Raw genomic sequence first — 16,598 nt, 5'->3', positions numbered from 1 at the left:
TTTGTTAATACTGCATGATTTAACTATGTTTTCTCATAAAACTGAGCTGACAGCTATCTCATGTCCAGTCATGGGAATCCATCATTTAATTCAGAGAGGCTTTTGACAAGAGGCTCTTGCACATCTGCTAAAGAGACATACTATTCATAACTTTAAACACATAATGCTGTCCTAACATTCAAATGAATTCATCTCATGCCTTGTAATTCAGCCACCTCATATTGGCACACTTTTAAATGCAACAATATATGATAGGTCTCAGATATATACAAAACATGTCTCTGATGTGTTTGGCTCGAAATACCAAACAGATTATGCATTGTTAATAATGCTCTGTTTCAGCCCTGTTTCAAAAGTACTGATTCTATGGCCACGCTCCTCTGCGAGATGATCGGTTTAAAAAAACGGTGTTCTAGGAGGAGATTCAGGGGATAAAGGGGTAATATGTTACCTTGGATGGTTATTGGCTAATGGTCGCACAACCCAAAATAATCTCTTAACACAGAGGGGACACATAGGCTATATTCTCTTTTTTACATAATAGGTGATCTTTAATATTAAGCCACTGGTTAACTGAATTAACACAAGATGTCTCTTCGAGTGTTTTCTTAGTCCAACAACAGTACCCTGAGGCACAGCACATTTCCCCACCAACTATATGATGGGTGAAAAGAAGAAAATCAAGAAGCTGTTATAGCGGCTTCTTGATTTTCATTTAGTTTTTATACGGAGGCCATAAGAGGTAAGTGAAAACATTTTCTTTCTTTGGTCATCCATTTTCTAAGGCAGTCTTATTTTCTGCATTTATTAGCTTATAATTACAGGTGAAAAAACTTAAAAAATACATGTATTTGTGTTTTGAGTGGGTAAAGAAATAATCTTGCCTTAAAGAAAACAAAAATGCCCTCTTGTGGCTAAAATTAATATTACAACAACTTAGAAAATGTATTTTGACCTATGATTTTGAACAAAAAAAACAAACACTTAAAGGTGGGGTATGTAATTTTGGAGAAACCAGCTCGAGTGCGCTAGAATTTGAAAATACACAACCGGAAAAAATCTGCCACTTCCTTACAGAGCCCCTCCTCCAACACACACGAACGCGCACATGACCAATGAGGGCACGAGATAAATGTGTGCACAGATGGAATGCTGACAGGCAGGTAGGCCATCCAGTTATTTTAGCCGGGCCGGCTCAGATGATTGGTCGTGCTTTTTACAGCGCTACAGTTTCCACAGATGACATTTTTTTAATGTATTATTGTCAAAGCATTTAATATATTCATTGCTATGCGGGAGGTGGAGCGTTACCAGTTGGATCTGGTTGGGCTCACCTCTACGCACAGCGTCGGCTCTGGAACCTTACTTCTGGATAGGGGTTGGACTCTATTCTTCTCCGGAGTTGCTCAAGGTGTGAGGCGCCGGGCGGGTGTGGGGATACTCACAAGTCCCCGGTTAGGTGCTTCGTTGTTGGAGTTTACCCCAGTGGACGAGAGGGTCGCCTCCCTACGCCTGCGGGTTATGGGGGGGAAAACTCTGACTGTTGTGTGTGCTTATGCACCCAACAGCAGTTCAGAGTATACGGCCTTCTTGGAGACCCTGGAAAGAGTCCTGTATGGGGCTCCTGAAGGGGACTCTTTAATCTTGCTGGGAGACTTCAACGCACATGTGGGCAATGATGGAGACACTTGGAGGGGCGTGATTGGGAGGAACGGCCCCCCTGATCTGAACCGGAGTGGTGGTTTGTTACTGGACTTCTGTGCTAGTCATGGATTGGCCATAACAAACACCATGTTCGAACATAAGGATGCTCATAAGTGTACGTGGTACCAGAGCACCCTAGGCAGAAGGTCCATGATCGATTTCGTTATCGTATCATCGGACCTGAGGCCGTATGTTTTGGACACTCGGGTAAAGAGAGGGGCGGAGTTGTCAACTGATCACCATCTGGTGGTGAGTTGGGTCGAGTGGCGGGGGAAGCCTCTGGATAGACCTGGTAAGCCCAAACGTGTAGTTCGGGTGAACTGGGAACGTCTGGAGGAGGCCCAAGTTCAGGAGGCCTTCAACTCACACCTCCGGCGGAGCTTTTCGGGCATTCCTGTGGAGGTTGGGGACATTGAACCAGAGTGGTCGGTGTTCAAAGCCTCTATTGCCGAAGCCGCGGCGGGGAGCTGTGGTCTCAAGGTCCTAGGTGCCTCAAGGGGCGGTAACCCTCGAACCTCCTGGTGGACACCGGTGGTCAGGGAAGCCGTCCGACTGAAGAAGGAGGCCTTCAGGGATTTGTTATCCCGGGGGACTCCCGAGGCAGTTGCAAGGTACCGACAGGCCCGAAGGGCAGCAGCCTCATCCGTGGCCGAGGCAAAGCAGCGGGTGTGGGAGAAGTTCGGAGAAGACATGGAGAAGGACTTTCGGGCGGCACCAAAGTTGTTCTGGAAAACTGTCCGACACCTCAGGAGGGGGAAGCAGGGAACCATCCAAGCTGTGTACAGTAAGGATGGGACGTTGTTGACCTCAACTGATGGAGTGTTAGGGCGTTGGAAGGAACACTTTGAGGAACTCCTGAACCCGACAACTCCGCCCTCTATGTTAGAGGCAGAGCTGGAGTATGACGGGGGATCAACACCAATCTCCCGGGGGGAGGTCACTGAGGTCGTCAAACAACTCCACAGTGGCAAAGCCCCGGGGGTGGATGAGATCCGCCCGGAAATGCTGAAGGCTCTGGGTGTTGAGGGACTGTCATGGTTGACACGTCTCATCAACGTTGCGTGGAAGTCGGAAACAGTACCGAAGGAGTGGCAGACCGGGGTGGTGGTCCCCCTTTTTAAAAAGGGGGATCAGAGGGTGTGTGCCAATTACAGAGGCATCACACTACTCAGCCTCCCCGGGAAAGTTTACTCTAAGGTACTCGAAAGGAGGGTCAGGCCGATTGTCGAACCTCAGATTGAGGAGGAACAATGCGGATTCCGTCCTGGTCGTGGAACGACGGATCAGCTTTTTACTCTCGCAAGGATCCTGGAGGGGGCCTGGGAATACGCTTATCCGGTCTACATGTGTTTTGTAGACTTGGAGAAGGCGTATGACCGAGTTCCCAGGGAGTTACTGTGGGAGGTGCTGCGGGAGTATGGGGTGAGGGGGTCTCTACTCAGGGCCATCCAATCTCTGTACTCCCAAAGCGAGAGCTGTGTCCGGGTCCTCGGCAGTAAGTCGGACCCATTTCCGGTGAGGGTTGGCCTCCGCCAGGGCTGCGCTTTGTCACCAATCCTGTTTGTAATATACATGGATCGGATTTCGAGGCGTAGTTATGGGGGAGGGGGTCTGCAGTTCGGTGGACTAAGGATTGCACCACTGCTTTTTGCAGATGATGTGGTTCTAATGGCTTCATCGGTCTGCGACCTTCAGCACTCACTGGATCGGTTCGCAACCGAGTGTGAAGCGGCTGGGATGAGGATCAGCACCTCCAAATCTGAGGCCATGGTTCTCAGCAGGAAACCGATGGACTGTCCACTTCAAGTAGGGAATGAGTCCTTACCCCAAGTGAAGGAGTTCAAGTATCTCGGGGTCTTGTTCTCGAGTGAGGGAACAATGGAGCGTGAGATGGGCCGGAGAATCGGAGCAGCGGGAGCGGTACTGCAGTCGCTTTACCGCACCGTTGTGACGAAAAGGGAGCTGAGCCAGAAGGCAAAGCTCTCTGTCTACCGGGCCATTTTCGTTCCTACCCTCACCTATGGTCATGAAGGATGGGTCATGACCGAAAGAACGAGATCGCGGATACAAGCGGCCGAGATGGGTTTTCTCCGCAGGGTGGCTGGTGTCTCCCTTAGGGATAAGGTGAGAAGTTCGGTCATCAGGGAGGGACTCGGAGTTGAGCCGCTCCTCCTTCGCGTCGAAAGGAGCCAGTTGAGGTGGTTCGGGCACCTAGTTAGGATGCCACCTGGGCGCCTCCCTAGGGAGGTGTTCCAGGCACGTCCAGCTGGGAAGAGACCAAGGGGTAGACCTAGGACCAGGTGGAGGGATTATATCTCTTCGCTGGCCTGGGAGCGCCTTGGGATCCCCCAGTCAGAGCTGGTTGATGTCGCCAGGGAAAAGAAAGTTTGGGGCTCTCTGCTGGAACTGCTACCCCCGCGACCCGACCACGGATAAGCGGAAGAAGATGGATGGATGGATTGCTATCGGGATGTTAAGAGCATTCCATAGGAGCATTCACACCGCAGTACTTTTCCCACAAAGTTTCATGAGAACTCTTTAGTTCTCATGAACTCTTTAGTTCTTATGAACTAAATACAGATCGCGTTCACACCCAAGCGGCAAACTCTGGGGAAGAGCCGGTGTCAGTACCAGATATGTTCGGGCTACCAGATATGTTCGGGTGTATTTCCGTCGCATCCGTCATCCGTCATATTCGTCATATTTTACGGCAACTCAAGAGGTCCATCACGGTCAAATTCCGAACATTTAAACATAGCCGACACTTCATTCTTTACTTTGTCCGTTATTATATGTAGAAGATTATACTTTTTCTCCGTCATGTTGTTTCCTTAGCAACAACTTCAAACAGGCATAGCCTACACTTAATTATTTACTTTGTCCGTTATTATATGTAGAAGATATTAATTTTTTCTCCGTCATGTTGTTTCCATAGCAACAACTTCAAACAATAACAACTAACCGCTAGCCGCAAAGCTAGCATCACAGCCACTGCTCCGTTTTCGGAGACTTTGCACACGTTTTTCACAAACATTTTCACACGCTAGGAGTACTTCCACTAGCTTCGTCTTGGTCTGTAGATGTGATTTGATGTGTCGTGTGTCCCCCAACTCCTCTCCAAAGTTCAGATATTTAATAAAATACTCAGGGGAGTTTCCTGAATTTTCATGCCCAAAGCCAAGCACTAGGCCCTGGGTAAATTAAGAGGCTGATCTCGGGCACTTTTGTCCACTTTCCCTGGTGGTCGAAACTCAAGCCAGACATCCCTGGAATCGTCTCAGAGAGTAGATGATCAGTGGGGCCTTGTTTTTACTGAATGATGTGTTTTTTTTTATGGGGAATTCAAATATGAGCTTATTTTTAGGATTTTCGGAGACGTTGCACACGTTTTCACAAACATTTTCACGCTAGGAGTATGGGAGTACTTCCATTCGCTTCGCCTTGATCTGTAGATGTGATTTGATGTGTCGTGTGTCTCCCAACTCCTCTCCAAAGTTCAGATACTATATAAAAATACTAAAAGGTAAATAAAACATTAAACATAATGACAAAATAACAACCTGAAAGATATGTATTCTATCTACACATTTCGTAATTATCTAATCTAGTGGCCTTATAAAAGTGTTGGCTAAAGTAACGCAGAATATATATATTTTTTAATTGTAAATAATTAGAAACATTATTTATGTGCACAAGTACATGGGACCCCACCATAGCACCCCACACATAACAAGCTGTCCCGAGTTCCTCCGGCTGCAGTTCCGCAGACGGCCGGTGTGTGGCAGCAGAGCGCTGGGGGCAGAGGGAGGGAGTATATGACGGATGACGGATGCGACGGAAATACACCCGAACATATCTGGTAGCCCGAACATATCTGGTACTGACACCGGGGCTGCTTCTCAGGTCGACTATTTTCATTTCCTCGCTCCTCGGTCCTCGGTCTCACCGGAAGTTGATTTGCCTGCGCCATCTTGAGTACCGTCCCATGGCTCTTATTTCTGCCGGAGGACCGAGGATCGAGGAGCGAGGAGCGATCATGGAGGAGCGATAACCGAGGAACCACCAGACCATCCTCCGATGAAATCCTCAGATACTCACCCCGCCCCCTTACTGTGTATCGCTCACTGATTGGACGAGGCAGTGCATGCACTGATCTGATGCTTCTTGACATGAGAGCAATACCCCAGCGGAGTGAAGAAAATACATGAACCTCACGGGACTCACTCCTCAGTTTATACTGTGTTTTGTTTCAATTCATGTATCATTTAGTTACAAATATGTGATATATCTAAACAACAAAGTGGTCAAACATTTTTTTATTCATTTATTGGAAACATTTTCATGATCGCTTTTTTCGTTTATACATTTTAAGAATGGCGTTTATCTTTTTTGAGAATTAGTTCTTATTTTATTTCATGTATTTGGATCTACAACAGATGATACTAATGTTTATGTCAGTAAATGTGTACTAACAGAGGCGGGGGTGTTTGTGGAAATAACGGGTACAGAGCTGGCTGCTGCCAGACGAACAGCTGTGCAGCGTCATCACAAACGGACGTCGCTTCACGTGACGCTCCGGAGGAAAGGACGTCCCATTGCTCTTAAAACTCATTTCCCTGCTTCTCGTGGTTTCCTTGCGTCCCTCCATGCTTCCCTGGTGGGAGGGACTAAACGCAGGGAAACGACGCAGGTGAGGGAAGCAAGGATTTCATTTAATCGACCTGAGAAGCAGCCCGGGACGCCAATACGGAAGTGCCACACACTGCAGTTCATATATTGGCCGATAGGGACTGACTGCAGAAAGGAGCAATTTCCATAGACCCCCATGTTAAAATGCCCAACTTTACAGCAGAAAAAAACATGTTTCTACCCATGGATGCAATAAATATTATTATGAATATAGTTAGGTTCAACCTTCATGATTATGGATCTGTGAGTGAATTGTTTTCTAACACGACCCTTTTATTTATATTAGGTCTTAACGTTTTTGCATAAATTAGGGCGTGGTCACATTGAGTGACGGCTCTGTCAAGTGACTGCTGCTGCTAGCTTCTTGTCTCTCTGCTACCTGCTCCGTGAAGCTACAGGGACTCTGCCTGCTCAGTTCATCCAGGGAACACAACTTGACCCCGGCCGTGGTTGTTTGTTCTTCATGCTTATATATCGGACTATTGTGACTCGCTCTGCGGTTAAAACAGACGGTGCATGAATGCGGTTTTGCGGTAAGTGAAATTCGAGTACTTATTTATGTGTTAATGATTTTAATCGGCTACGTAATGAATGTTAAGGCTTGGTTTAGTTGTAAGCGAGTGGTAGCTACATCGGTGCTAACGATGCTAATCGTAGCCTACAAGTTAAAATCATAGACTGTATATAAAGGTTAGAACGAAATAGACTAGTGTTAAGCGTTAAGTGGGATACTACTGTAGAACAAACGGCTTCTGCTTGAGGTTGATAAAATAAGGTCATCCTTGTAACTTAAGAGAGATATTTTATTATGTAGGTAGAACTGTATGCATCGCTAAGGTTAATTTAAATTGGCTATGCTCAAGTATACAAGCTACAAGCTACAAGCTAACGTCGAAGTAGTGTATGTGAAATCAACCTCACAATAAGATGTGTGTATATTACAATTAATGTCATATTTCAAGATGATTAGTTAGATATTACAATATGGTTGGTTGAGCTGGAGCATTATTGAGCTTACACGTTAACGTCACAGTCATCTGAAGAACGAACCCAAACCTTGTTGTTTTTATTAATTTCATTACCAAATGGGTATCAAATAAACAGTAAGCATTGGTAACACAACTTCCAAAGTTACAGTAAAATAAAAAGGACCCTGACTCGGACAATACACAATCCAACATGTTCAACAGAAGAGAATCAGTTATATTGTTTGTACACATGGTACTTTACATATATATATATATCTGTTTGTTTAAGGTGTCCAGGTGATGCAGACAGGCTGGACCAGAGAGTGAGAGACAGAACTAGACTCCTCACAGCAGTGAACTTCAGCACAGGTACAAAGACTCTTTTTTTCATACTGTACAAAGAATCAAGAAAGATATTGGTTTAAATGAATGAAGTATTGACTTGAATACACTGATATACATTCCATTAAACAATACTAAATACTAGATCACCTACACATCAGTTAAGTTGAGGGTTTTATCCATGCAAAAAGTTACATTTAGATGTTATTGTTAACAAGCAATATGACTTTGTCAGCTTTCTAATTTAATGTATTGAAGGCAAAGATATTTAACACATAGTGAGAACTGCTACTATGTATCTCTCAATATTGTCTGAAAAAACGTGGTAAAAGTTATTCTTTCAGTGAGACAACAGAGCAAGCTTCTACAGTTGCACTACGTTTTGATAACAGTTCAATATTATTTTGATAATAACATATATTTCAATATTGATGAACTTCATACTGTTCATTCATAATCTGATTGTCTTTGTAGCTCATTGTTGAAAAAAACAAAAAACATTACAATTACAAAATAATTATATCTACAGCCGCTTTCATAAATAACACACTTGTTCTGCAATAATATGTTTTATGTTTCCTGTAATTTTTGTTAGGAAAGGACATGCCTGAAAGACAGGACATTTTCTCCTTCTCTGAGGGTCAAGAAGAACATCCAAGAGGAACATTAAAAGCTGATGTTATGAGATTTTAAGACCAGTACAGGACATTCACTAAGAAACTACTTTTATTGTAAAAACAGTCAGCTGATCGAATGCAGCTATTTCCACATCTACACTCCATCAGCTGATTATTTCTATTTGCCTCACTTTATGAGCTTCACAACATGTACCTTGTTTTGCAACGTCACAAATAAATGGGGCCAATCTTCAGTCAGATGTGAATGTGTAATCTAACATTTTCAGTAAGAATAATGGACAAAAGGAGTGCAAATACAAATACAATTTATTGAAATGTGAACCAAAAGTTAATCAAATGTTTTTAAATAAAAAGCACATATGGACAGAAGGTGTAAACCTATTAAATGTATTAAACACATTTAGTCAAATAAAGTGACCGACTAGGCCTGTGCAGTTGGTATCAGCTTTGCCCAGCATGGGCTCCTTCATCAGCCCTGGTCCTCCTCGCAGAGGAAAGACCCTCAGTCCTCTCCAAACCAACAGACAGGACGTCCATCACACGGAGGTTTCTCCCTGAAGTCTCTGCAGCTCTCTGGACACCAGACTGTCTCAATCCGTCCACACTGAATATGAGATTGGGAAAATGAAAATAATAAATGCTTTAGACAATAAGAAACATAAAGTTGACTGTTGAGTTGCTCAGTTTTGTTAGATTGTCAATACTATTACTGTATAATGTGGTGACACGTTATTGGACATAATTCACCTTGCTTATTGTGTTGCCACACGGACCCTTTAGTGGGGAACACCTGTAGCTTTAGCTGCCATTCCTGCTAGCTCATCAGGCAGAGCAGTGCATGTGTTAACCTCTCTGAAAGTAATGGATAATAAAGATTGGAACTCCATTCTTAATACACCGCCTCCAACTCTCTTTTCACGGCACTACACTGGTGACCCTGACTTTTCCGAGAAAGTTTCCGGAAAATTAACGAACATGGCTGAGCGCGATGTTTTCATAAAGCTGCCGGAATTCTGGGAGCACGCCGCGGAGGCATGGTTCGCACACGTGGAGGCACATTTCGCCTGCACATTTCGCCTGCCGACAGGTCCGTGACGGGGACCTAAAATACTACCATGTGGTAGCAGCGCTGGGGAGCTCCACGTCGTCCAGGTTGGTGGGATTCATCGCAGCCCCCCCACATCATGGCAAATATGAGGCGATTAAGGCCCTTCTCCTTAAGACATTTAGCTTATCTGCTAAGGAGAGGGCCCGCCAGATACTTGACATTCAAGGCCTAGGAGACAGCAAGCCATCCCAGCTAATGGAGAAAATGCTAAATCTGCTAGGGGGGGAAGATCCCCGGATTTTATTCACGGAGATTTTCCTGCGTCACTTGCCTCCCCGGGTACAGACGGCGCTGGCCAACACGCCTGTCACGGAGCCCCGTGCTTTGGCTGAGGAAGCGGATCGTTTTTTCCTGGCTACGCAACAGCCCGGGGCAGAGACGTTAGCCGCGACGCTCAGCGGCCCACCGGCAGTCAAGAAAGCGTGGCGGAGGCCGGACACGGCTGTGGCTAGCCGGCGTGGAGACGCCGGAGAGTGCGTTTACCACGCACGTTTCGGGACAAGGGCGAAGAGATGCATTGCTCCGTGCAGCTACAAACCCCCGGGAAACGGAGGGGCCGGCGCTCAGTAGTGGCTCTGAGCGTCGGCGGCACGTACAGGCTCCTCTTCGTCAGCGACAGCGTTTCGGGGAGCTTGTTTCTGTGTGACACGGGCGCTCAACGGAGCATAGTTCCAGCGTCGAGTGAAGACGTCGCCCGTGGGGGGCACGGACCGCGATTGACGACGGCTAACGGCAGTCCCATTCGCACGTACGGCGTGAGGCCTATGTGTTTGTGCATCGGAGGACAGCGTTTCAGCTGGGATTTTGTGACAGCGGACATTTCTTTTCCCCTCGGAGCGGATTTTTTGTGTGCTCATGGACTCTTAGTGGACGTTAAGAATAGGCGTTTGGTTGATGCCTTAACGTTTTCTTCCCTCGTGTGCACACTTGGCAGCGCAGCGTACGACGGGCTGTCAGGCTCGCTGTCAGGTGCAGACACGTTTCTCAGACTGTTGGCCGAGTTTCCAGACCTGTCGCTACCCACCTTCTCTGCGCTTACCACTAAGCATCCACGTCACTACCGGGGGGCCTCCTGTCTACGCCAGGGCCCGGCGGTTGAACCCTTCTAAGCTGGCTGTAGCGAGGGCGGAGTTCGCAACCATGGAGCGCCTGGGCATTGTCCGCCGCTCCGACAGTCCGGGCTTCCCCCCTGCACGTCGTTCCCAAATCGAACGGCGGGTTCCGCCCGTGCGGGGATTACCGCCGACTCAACGACGCCACTACGCCTGACAGCTATCCGGTGCCGCACATTCAGGACTTTTCGGCGCATCTGGCCGGTACGGGGGTGTTTTCCAAGGTGGACCTGGTGCGTGGATACCACCAGGTGCCCATGCACCCCCTGGACATTCCCAAGACAGCAGTGATAACGCCTTTTGGACTTTTTGAGTTCCTGCGGATGCCTTTTGGACTCAAGAATGCCGCTCAGACGTTCCAGCGCCTGATGGATTCGGTGCTGCGGGACCTGCCGTTTGTGTTTGTTTACCTCGACGACATACTCGTCGCCAGCGCTTCAGTGCAGGAGCACCTGTCCCACCTCCGAGCCCTTTTCACACGGCTCAACGAACACGGATTAATCATCAATCCTGCAAAGTGCCAGTTCGGGGTGTCGGACATGGATTTTCTGGGGCACCGCGTCACCAAGGGCGGTGCGACACCTCTGCCAGCGAAGGTGGAGGCTGTTGCGGCGTTTCCTCGCCCGCTCACAGCCCGGTCGCTCCGTGAGTTTCTGGGGATGGTGACTTTCTACCACCGTTTCATCGCCCGGGCCGCACACATCATGCGGCCGCTGTATGAAGCGTTGAAAGGCAAGACCCCCGTCCAGGAGATCGACTGGACAGCAGAGGCGGACGGCGCTTTTGCTGAGGTCAAGACCGCGTTGGCTCAGGCGGCTTTGCTGGCACACCCATCATCTACGGTTCCCATCTCCATCACCACGGACGCGTCAGACTACGCGGTCGGCGCAGTGCACGAGCAGTGGGTGGAGGGCGCTTGGCAGCCGCTCGCCTTTTTCAGCCGCCAGCTGACGCCTAGAGAACGCAAATATAGCGCCTTTGACCGGGAGCTCCTCGGACTTTATTTGGCCGTGCGGCACTTCCGTTTCATGCTGGAAGGCCGTGAATTTACGGCGTTTGTCGACCACAAGCCGCTCACCTTCGCCATGTCAAAAGTTGCGGAGCCTTGGTCGGCACGTCAGCAGCGGAAGCTGTCCTACATATCGGAGTTCACTACGGACATTAAGCACGTGGCTGGCAAGTCGAACCTGGTTGCTGATTGCCTCTCTAGGGTCGTCATCGGTGCCGTCCAGTTGGGCCTGGACTATACTCGCATGGCGGCAGACCAGGTCACAGATCCCGGCGTCCAGGCCCTGAAGGTGGAGAGCGCGGGGCTGCGCTTGGAGGACGTGGTGTTCGGCGACGCGGGCATTACTCTCCTGTGTGACGGTCTCTACGGGCCTGGCGCGGCCTGTCGTCCCTGCCAGCTGGAGGCGTCCTGTGTTCGAGGCTGTGCACGGCCTGTCACACCCCCGGCGTTAAACCTTCGGTGCGTTTGGTAGCGGCGAAGTTCGTTTGGCAAGGACTGAAAAGGGACGTGAGGACTTGGGCCAGGGAGTGCGTGGCTTGTCAACGCGCTAAGGTGCACCGCCACACGAAGGCCCCGTTGGAGCGTTTCCTGTTGCCTGAGAGGAGGTTTGATCACGTCAACATTGACCTGGTTGGTCCGTTGCCTTCCTCTCAGGGGTTTTCCTACCTCCTCACCATGGACAGAACGACCCGTTGGCCGGAGGCGGTTCCGCTCGTTTCGACATCAGCCGCAGACGTTGCCCGGGCCTTCATTGCAACGTGGGTGTGTCGTTTTGGCACCCCGTCAGACATTTCCTCAGACAGGGGCTCTCAGTTCACGTCCGAGCTCTGGAACGCTGTGGCAGGTGGTTTGGGGGTTAAGCTGCACAGGACTACCGCTTACCACCCTCAGGCTAACGGCCTCTGCGAGCGCTTTCATCGCTCCATGAAGGCGGCCCTCAAGGCCGGCCTTACGGACGGTAACTGGGTCGACAAGCTGCCCTGGGTGATGCTGGGCCTGAGGACCGCACCTAAGGAAGATCTGCAGTGTTCTACAGCGGAGATGGTCTACGGTCAGCCGCTGAGAGATCCGGGGGATTTCCTTCCTAACGCATCGGCTCCCTGGTCGGCGTCGGCCCAGCGGGCTTTCCTGCGTGACGCCGCTGAGGCCTTTGCTCCGATCCCTACTACTCAGCACGGTACTCAGGTGTCCCAGGTTCCCGCAGAGCTCCGCTCGGCGGAGCACGTGTTCATCCGGCACGATGCGCACAGAGGCCCCCTGCAGCCCCCTTATGATGGGCCTTTCCGGGTCTTGGAGCACGGGGATAAGCACATGGTGGTCGACCTGGGTGGCCAGGCCGAGCACGTCTCGGTGGACCGGGTGAAGGCTGCTCACCTGGACTTGGACCAGCCTGTGGTGCTGGCTCGACCTCCGCGACGGGGCCGCCCCCCGGCCTCGTCCCCTGTCACGGATTTAAGACCTGTTGTTCCGGTCCCTCCCCTTCCGGGGGCCGTACAGGCGGGAGTCACTTTTCCGACTCCCGTGCTCAGGAGTCGTGGGGGTCGGCGTGTCGTTCCTCCCCGCCATGCTGATTTTGTTTATGTGTGAATTCTGGGGGGGCTTGTGTGGTGACACACGGACCCTTTAGTGGGGAACACCTGTAGCTTTAGCTGCCATTCCTGCTAGCTCATCAGGCAGAGCAGTGCATGTGTTAACCTCTCTGAAAGTAATGGATAATAAAGATTGGAACTCCATTCTTAATACACCGCCTCCGACTCTCTTTTCACGGCACTACAATAACTAATATCTCAGGTTAAGAGGCACATTCAAATAAAGATTGGTCTTTAAATACATTTTGTCTTTTGAATTGTTTGTCTAAAGTCAAGGATCTATAACTGGTACTTAGTTTTAATGATAGTCTGGTTATTATGCTGTTTGGAGGAGGCCTCACAGGTAAGAGCGCTAACTAGCTACCATCACATGTACCTTAGCTTGACTTAAATGTATTAAACGTATAGTTAAGTGATATCAAAATATAAATAACTAATGTCATGCAAACATATTAATATTTGCTTGATTCCAGTGTTGAATTTAGCACAATTGCATACAAACGTTAAGGGGTTTTAAGATTCTGAAGTATTATGCTAAAAACTCAATAACTTAGATTATTATTTATAGTTTTGCTGAATAGTTTCATGTCCGCTTACCTTAGAAACGTAAAATGCGACGGCAGCGTGCAGATGGGGAGCATGTTAGCTTAGCTTGGTAGCTTCAGCTAGCTCTGGAACTTCCAGCTCGGTGGCAGCAGGTCCCGCCTCGGCTCCGCCTCTTTGCCCTTATTTGGAGCAGGCTGGAGAAGGCGGGAGTTGAACTCTGGCGTCACTGTCGAGCCGTTAGTGGCCGACTCCGCCTAATAAGGGCTTCACGGCAACTCTGCAGAATCCTATGGGTGACGTCACGGACCCTACATCCATTTTATATATACAGTCTATGGTTCACACCGGAATAAATCCCTGGGGGTGGATTCGAGTGGATTAGGCAAATGAAGCCGCTGACGTCACTTCTTCTTCTTCTGCTTTGGGTTTACTGGCAGGCCGCAAACCACTTCACGGCGTATACTGCCGCCCAAAGTCTCCGGCCGGAAGTCCCCGGAGTTGGGGACTGGCTTCAGTAGAAGCTGCTGGGACTCCCAGCAGCTTCTACTGAAGCCTTCCGAGTAAATCGCCAGAACGCCGACACCTCCTCATCTCCACCGCTCCCATGTTTTATTTTGTGTTGCCATAAGTTAGTCTCTCTGCGTTTGTGTGCTGGGCTAATGCTAATGCTAATAATGCTAATGCGAGGATAATAAAATGGCGGCCTCACAAAACTTTTTGGGAGTTTTACGGGGCGTCGTTTGCAATCCGCCCAGCCAATCAGAAATATAGCTCTTTTCTCACAAGAGAGCCGCACGAAAGGCACTGCTCTCTAGCAGGGACTTTCGTGGGGGTAAAAAGGTTCTCATGAACTAATTGTAGTACCGGCTCTTTTTGGTGTGAACGCGACAAAAGAGTACCGCAGAGTACCGCAGAGTACCGCAGTGTGAAAGCGCCTCACTTTTCCCACAAAGGTTCATGTGAACTTAGTTCATGTGAACTCTTTTATCGCGTTCACACCAAAAAGAGCCGGTACTAAAATTAGTTCATGTGAACCTTTTTACCCCCTCGAAAGTCCCTGCTAGAGAGCAGGGACCTTCGAGCGGCTCTTTTGTGAGAAAAGAGCTATATTTCTGATTGGCTGGAAGGATTGCAAACCACGCCCCGCAAAACTCCCAAAAAGTTTTGTGAAGCCGCCATTTTATTATCCTCGCATTAGCATTATTAGCATTAGCATTAGCCCAGCGTAGAAACGCAGAGAGACTAACTTATGGCAACACAAAATAAAACATGGGAGCGGTGGAGATGAGGAGGTGTCGGCGTTCTGGCGATTTACTCGGAAGGCTTCAGTAGAAGCTGCTGGGAGTCCCAGCAGCTTCTACTGAAGCCAGTCCCTAACTCCGGGGACTTCCGGCCGGGGACTCCGGGTGGCAGTATACGCCGTGAAGTGGTTTGCGGCCTGCCAGTAAACCCAAAGCAGAAGAAGAACAAGTGACGTCAGTGGCTTCATTTGCCTAATCCACCCCCAGGGACTTTTTACAGTGTGAACGCGATCTGTACTTAGTTCATGCGAACTAAAGAGTTCACATGAACTAAGTTCACATGAACCTGTGTGGGAAAAGTACCGCAGTGTGAAAGCGCCTATTAACTAAGTTCTCATGAACCTTTGTGGGAAAAGTACTGCGGTGTGAATGCGCCTCATGCAATATAACAAAAAGTGTTTCTGAAATAAATTACATACCCCATGCACCTTTAATGGGCGACTTTAAAAGTCTGATAGAAAAATCATTGAGTAAACCCAACATCCCAGGAGGAATACCTTGAGTTGGATTTTCAATAAATGAGGCACTCCGGACTTTATTAATCGATGAGTTTATTAGACTCTGGTGTTCAAAGTTCATGGTCCCTGTGAGTGACCTCACGAAAAAAATGTTTTGGCCCACACAAATGTATAAAATAATATGACACATCAGGCATGAATGGGGGACCACAGGTTCGAGGCGGTTCTTCCCACTTGCCTCCCTGCAGGGCTTTCGTAGCTGTCTGTTCAGCAGCTGAGAAACTTCTCTGTGAAATGTTACTATTTTAGTATGTGCATTCAGGCCCTCTTTTCAGGAACATGTATTCCTTTCCAATAATGTCAGAAATGTCCCAGGATCCACAGATCTGATCCATCCAGCAACATAATGACATGCTTCTGTTACAGCTCACAGCTCTGGTCTAAAAACCAAAACAAAGTTATAATGAAATGGCAAGCACATTTTAATGAAAAATATGTGTGTTCTTCTTGTCCATAGTCATTCAGTAACATTACAAGCTATTTAATTATTAGACTTTCCGACAAAGATACTGCCGAATTGTTATATAATATTGAATAATCCATTTCTTGCACAATAATATCCTGCATTATATTTGCTACTGGAAATTTGTATTTTCACATGTATATTTTCCACATGTATATATTTTTGTAACTTTTTAATGCTATTTTATTTCAGAAATATTTTGGACTGTGTATTTCTAGTGTCTTCATCTCTCTCATGTACATTGCCTTGTTTTTTATGCTGCTGTAACACACACATTTCTATCTATCTATCCATCCATCCATCCATCTATCTATCTATCTATCTGTCTGTCTGTCTATCTATCTACCTATCTGTCTGTCTATCTATCTATCTATCTATCTTGTAACAATATTCATTTTTCAGAAGGTGTCCCTTAATTGTCCAATGTAGGTTTTAGGAATGACTTGGTCGAAACCCCTGTGTGGATATGAGCTAACCGTTCTCTGACTGCAAACCGTCTGTGAAAATGAATGAGAAACGAGTGTCTATCAGGTGTCCAACTTAAAAACTAACTTTTCCCACATTTAAAAGCGTATTTTACATATTGATAACCAACATTTTACTGTGTCTTT

This window comes from Gymnodraco acuticeps, unplaced genomic scaffold, assembly GCF_902827175.1.
Source record: "Gymnodraco acuticeps unplaced genomic scaffold, fGymAcu1.1, whole genome shotgun sequence".
Classification (NCBI taxonomy): domain Eukaryota; kingdom Metazoa; phylum Chordata; class Actinopteri; order Perciformes; family Bathydraconidae; genus Gymnodraco; species Gymnodraco acuticeps.
Note: the sequence above shows the minus strand (reverse complement) of the source record.